Source organism: Haliotis cracherodii, unplaced genomic scaffold (assembly GCF_022045235.1).
Source record: "Haliotis cracherodii isolate W230 unplaced genomic scaffold, xgHalCrac1.p SCAF_5, whole genome shotgun sequence".
In the NCBI taxonomy this organism is placed as follows: domain Eukaryota; kingdom Metazoa; phylum Mollusca; class Gastropoda; order Lepetellida; family Haliotidae; genus Haliotis; species Haliotis cracherodii.
The window spans coordinates 40,825,923-40,832,684 of record NW_027266308.1 but is presented as its reverse complement, the minus strand read 5'-3'; positions in this window follow the sequence as shown (position 1 = coordinate 40,832,684).

Genomic DNA, 6,762 nt, shown 5'->3' with positions numbered 1-6,762 from the left:
TATTAAATACCAAATACGAAGAGTAAAGAAGCAAAAAATATACAAATAAATATACGGTACAGGTAGATTGCTGTCAAACCAAGTCTCGTAATCAGAGCGATTTTTTTATTCGAACTCATCGTCATAGGATGCTAGCACGCATAAGGGACAAAACTGTGCACAGTGAATTACGACGCCTTAGACGCTGAGACATCTATAAGTGCTGAATATGTATACGTGCGTGCGCTTGATAATAAGTGCAGACAGGTGCTTTATACATTTCATCATGTTCAGGTAGGGTCGATCTCAGTGAGTGAGTTGGTTTTAACGCCTTTGGCTTTAACAGTATTTCGGTTATGTCACGACGTGTCAGTTTCGTGTGTGAGGAAAGTTTCCGACGTTTACAAGAATGTTTCTCCCAACAACACACCTCATATAATCTAAATACTCAGACACAAAACCCCGCAAACACATCCGGGTTAGATTAGGTCTTCAGCAACCATGCTTGTCTTAAGAGGCGACTAACGGGATCTGGTGGACAGGCTCGCTGACTTGGTTGATGCATGCCATTGTATCCCAATTGCTAGATTGATGCTCATGATGTCAGTCACTAGATTTTCTCGTCCAGACTGCCGTCGGACAGCTGGAATGTTGCTGGGTGTGGTGTTAAACCAGAAACAAACAAACACATATATTGCCTTAATACAGAGTCACGAAGTGAAATTGCAACAGAAATAATAGATACATGGTAAATGTACATGTTATAAAACCATTTATGCTATCGACTGACATTAACCACTGATGTTGGCATAGCTTTCCTGTTAGATTAAAAAAATATCTTATAGAATGACTTTGGTACCACAATGAAATGATCTACTTAAGCGGGTCTTCTTCATTTTACTTATCTGGTTCCACTGATGAGGCGGACGGAGGATGTCGGGACCAACATAAAGTATTTACTTGTCCGGGTGTTATATTTTCCCGGTTTCTACTGAACGAGATTCAACTGTGGATGGTTACGTGTCACTGAACATCCTAATAAGGATAATATGTGATCAAACAAGAAATATTTCCTCCATGCGTCTTGATTAAGTCGAATATAATCAAATAATTTAGATATTCAGGATAAGAAAAATAATCGATATTTCATTTAAATATTCCATAGTATAAATTCATAAAAGCTATATTATAACACGTGAAGATCCGGGGTAGAATTGGTCTCCAGTCACCCATGCTTGACGTAAGAGGTAACTAACGGGATTGGGTGGCCAGGCTCGTTGACTCGGTTGATGCGTGTCATCATATCTCAATGGCGTAAATCGATGCTCGTGATGTCAACCACTGGATTGTCTGGTCCAGACTCGATTATTTACAGACCACGGTCATATAGCTGGAATACCGCTGAGTGCGGCGTTAAACAACAAACAAAGAAATTCCACAGTGTCAATTATCTCACTAATATTGCAATATGGGTAGCATTGACGAGACTACTTTAACGGGAAATACAACATAGAAGTAAATTGAACACAAACATAATTGACAAGCATGCACAAATTTTGAAATCAACAAATTTTCACCAACCGCTTTACACCAATGTTTCAACTGTTCACTGATGATCAGTTTACTTCTTAACTGTACACAAAATATAGCGTCCCGCCCAAGTCAACAGATTGCCGTTTGTCGTGATCACTGGCAATATGTTTGGCCAGTGATATCGCGACAAGCCACAGGAATAGAAACATGGATGCAATTAGGCCGAGGATAAACATCTAAGTTTGTTTTAAGTTTCAATAATCAAATAAATAGGATGTTATGTTTTCTACACTAATCTTCATTATAGGGGCAGCGCACAAGTGATATCACACGAAAGCCACGTGTTTCCCTTGAACGACCCCACTATCACCATGACAAATGTCTCCATATTTCCGTCGAGTGTGTTGTGTTGGGAATGATGTTAATTTCCCTGTAACAAAGTATAATGACACCTTTAAGTGATATATTAGTGGTATCAATGAAGATGGAGTTGACATGGATTTCAACTTCTGTATCGTTTAAATGTAACGTTAATGTACAGATGGTGGAGCCTTCATCAAACAAGCTTGCTGGAGGTACTAGCATCTGTATCGAAACGTCGCACCGAAAGACTAAGTAAGTTGAAAACTAACAGTCAACTCTGTGTCCATTCGTATCATGACACGGAGTTTCATTGAGTGATAACAAATACACATGTTACAGTACCCTCCATGTATGAGGATGACGACGCCCATGAAATGAAAAAGGATGTTGATTATGAGGTGAGGTGGTGAGGTGCAATTGCGTCCAAGAGTATTGCACTTACATAGCGACGTGCATGTATGTGTGTGTCCGGACTGATGCCGATTTATAGTGCTAGCTCACTGAGATACCACGCCGCAGTTTAACATGAAGACCCCACTCGGGACACAGTATACTGATTCCTTGTTTTAGCCCCTTAATGCCGAGAGCCAGAAAGGGTAACAACAAGTACCATCTTTTAACGTTTTTTGGTATGACGCGGCCGGGGATCGAACCCCAACCCTTCCGCTCTCCGGGCGGACGCTCTACCACTAGACCACGGAGGTGAGTGGGGGAGTGAGTATGGTTTTACGTCGCTTTTAGCAAAAGTTGAGCAACATCACGGCGGGGGACACCAGAAATGCACAGTGCACCAATGTCGAGAATCGAACCCGGGTCTTCGGCGTGACGAGCGAATGTTTTAACCACTAGGCTACCCAACCGCCCAAGACCACGGAGGCGGTAGTTGATTATGAACCTCATCAATACATAGCCGCATATGACGCATACGACTCCGGAATCGACCATGTGTTCAAATACACTCCCCGGCAAAAGAAAGTATACCCTGAAAATTAGATTTGACCAAATAATTACAAACGTTATCAAAACGTTACTGGGCTGAAAACAGTGGCCGAAACACTGCAAACGCAAGGCCCCAAAACAACTTTTTAGCTGTATCAACTTCATCATCGTTGAATAACAATTTCTTGTCTGTATCATTTTTAGCCATCTTAGGGGCGGTCGGGTAGCCTAGTGGTTAAAGCGTACGCTTTTCACGCCGAAGACCCGGGTTCGGTTCCCGACATGGGCCAGTGTGTGAGGCCTATTTCTGGTGTCCTCCGCCGTGATGTTCCTGGAATATTGCTAAATGCGGTGTAAAACCATACTCACTCACTCTCTTTAGCCATCTGAAATTGGTGTATACGCCTGGCAGTTTATCATTACAATAACTATGCAGTTGATTAAAAGAATGAAATTTGTCGTACCACCCGGATGCAGTCGCCATTATTAGGGAAGGAAAACTATTTTCTGTCAGTCAAGGATTAGCATGCCTTACAAGGAAACGTTTTCTGTATTTGGCCGGTAGAAAATCAATATGTAGTTAAATGTTGAACAGATTTTATCATTTAATCCACTTCCCTTCCTAGAACAGTGCATTTGCTTGTATCTCCAACACACATGACTAGTTTTTCATAAAATGTTTCACGTTCTTATAGCAATTTAACCTACAAATGCATGGTCACACAATGCCCTTATAATTACAAAATTCAGTGTATTTTATGGATTCATATCGGGCAACTAAATGTCACATAGCTTTCTCTAAAATGATACTCGGCCTGTATTACCCCAATAGAAAACACATGTATACATTACTTGAATACTTTCTAAAGGACATCAAGAGCAATAAAGCCACCCGTCCATAGCGAATAGGTGATAATGGCCCATATTCAGCAAACTACGGTTATAACGAACTCAAAGGGACCACTAAATTTAATTCGTTATAAACCGTAGTTCGTTATAAGCAAATGTACGGAATATATACAGTAAATGAACAGGACCAGAAATAGTTCATTATATCCGTCAGTTCGTTATAAGCGTGTTCCTTATAAACGTAGTTTACTGTATGGTCTAAATTGTAATGTTTATTATATCATGCTTACTACATCCGCACGGTACTGTACAAGAGTGAAATTGCGCTGATATCAGAGAGGGGTTAAAGTCCATGTAAAGTCAACACAAGGAAGAAGGTGGGGTATTGATAAGCTCATTCTCTAAATGTGCATAACAATTAAAACCACAGGACGCCATTTATATGTTGCACACATTGTCAAAACATTTTAATAAAATTTTATGTTTTAATATGTCTCATATATATATCGTCTATATCAACTCCGATAGTTCGTATTATGTCTGCAAATGTTAATATGAGTTGAATAACTGTATGAGCTAAAGTTAGTAAACTTATTATCATTTTCCTGTGAGGGACTACTTATACGTGAACATGTAAGGAAAATAAGTCGGGGCTTTGACAACAATAACCATAAATGGCTCGTAAATCCAGGAAGTGTTACAAAAATAGCATCTCTGACGTAACACGTTCAAGTACATCTCTAATGTCCTCGTTATCACAATGATTGTGAAGTTGTTCTTATGTCAGTTCAAAAGTACACAGCCATCGACAAAAATAACTTTTTATTTAGGCATTTATTACAAACATTTCTAGACTAGGTTCAAGTCTTTAACTTCCTGGACAAATTTTGATATCAATAAAAACCCGAACTTAAACACAATCGAAATATGTATGTAGTGACAACGATAACCCAATAACCATTTGACGTCATGAACCATTTGCCGGGTGACTGCGATGGATGAAGTCATCGGAAGACAAAGCCCCTACACCTGGATCCTTTCAAGTCTATGGCCCATTAGATCCAGTAAATGGCTCTTGTCGAGAGCCTCAGCGTGAATTATTGAGCTTTGTCATCCAACTTCAACCTTGGTAGCACTCAAGACATTTGCTACTTATTCACCACAACGTCATAAATCATGCACCATACCCGTGCTCGTGGGTTTCACCGAAATGGTAAACGTCTGAGACCTGCATCACTTCGGGCTTTCCTCCCACATTAAGCTGCTACGCCGTGATACAACTGGAATACTGTCAAAAGCGGCGTTAAACCCAACTCACTCACTCACTCACTCACTCATAAATCATGACTATGCAGATTATCGCAAAGTGTCTTTAGCAAATATATCAGGACGAGTTTTAAACTTTATCAATGAATGCTAATATATTTGATATAAAAAGACAAAGGCTGAGATCCTATTTATCATCCAAAATCATTCTACCATTTTATTCTGTTTAAAAACAGTAAGAACCAGTGTCTTGGTATAAATGGTACAGCTAACCATGGTAACCGATGACACCACAGTGGCGATACCTCCCGTGGAAGCCAGTTTCTTTTTTATAACTAATCACCATCTTTTCTCATACAGACCTTGTTCGTTCGTTTCTTTTTTGTTGTTTAACGCCGCACTAAGCAATATTCCAGCTAAATGACGGTGTGTAAATAATCGAGTTTGGACCAGATAATTCAGGGATTGGCATCATTAGCATCGATCCAAGCAATTGGGATAAGATGACATGCATCAACCAGGTCAGTGAGCGTGACCACGCGATCCCATTAGTCGCCTTTTACGACAATCTAAGTTGCCTCTTTGGTTGCTGACACCCATTCTACCCCGGATCTTAACGGGTCCTTACATACCTTGAAACAAAAGTATCTGAATACTCACAGTTCGGATAAAAATATATTCTATTGGTTTATTTGTATTATATATTAAAAGACAATTCATTAAAACAAAACATTTATTCTCTATTCCAGAGACCAATTGTTGGCCTTAAACATCAACTATTATTGCAATATAATGTTACAGTAGCTCGACCCATGAAGATCCGGGGTAGAATAGATCTCCAGCAACCCATGCTTGCTGTAAAAGGCGACTATGTTTGTCGTAAGAGTCGACTAACGGGATCGGGTGGTCAGGCTCGCCGACTTGGTTGATTTATGTCATCGTATCCCAATTGCGTGGATCGATGCTCATGTCAATCACTGGATTGTCTGGTCCAGACTCGATTATTTACAGACCGCCGTCATATAGCTGGAATACTGCTGAGTGCGGCGTTAAACAACAATCAACAACTACAGTAGCTCATAACACCTTTTTGATGTCATTTACATTCGTGATGGTTCATCTTTATCTATTGTGTTACATTAGCACGGCTCTTTCGTCAGACAAGGAAGCAGTTTGCCTTTAAACGACATTTGGTATCATTAATGTCAATAATTTACTTCTGGTCCAAGTAAGGACAGCACTTGATAGGGGTTTACGTCGACCTGGACATACTGACTGACTTCACGGTTGCTACACAACATTTCACACTGGTGCCATGTATCTCCGATATCCTACCCTGTGTGGCAAGTCGACTTCCGCAATAGTAACCTACGGGCTGGTATCTGATAAACACATCGTCTCTACTACAAGGAAGGAATCAGTTGGGCTGAAACAGATGCACACTGGGCGTGTGTTTATACATGGTTGCTAGAAAGTGGGTCAGGATATTAATTACATACAGCTGGGTGGTTAACAGTGTTGACTGCGAGGGTGTTCTTCTTTGCGCATAACAGCACTTGCATCCATATTTCTAGACTAACATCTAGTCTCTGAAATGAACATAATTTAGAGAAAAAACAGTTGTTACATTATAGTTATAAAATATAATAAAAAGGAGCCCAGAGACTTTCTTCATTTTCAGATACTGCAGTAATCTAGACTTGCCAAACATTATAGACTTGCATGGGCTGTATTGGGTATATTTATTTCACTCTCTGTATGACAGACTACCATATTTCACGACTTTCACACAGAAAGAATGAAAAAAATAGATATAGGCTGGGAAAGGGATCA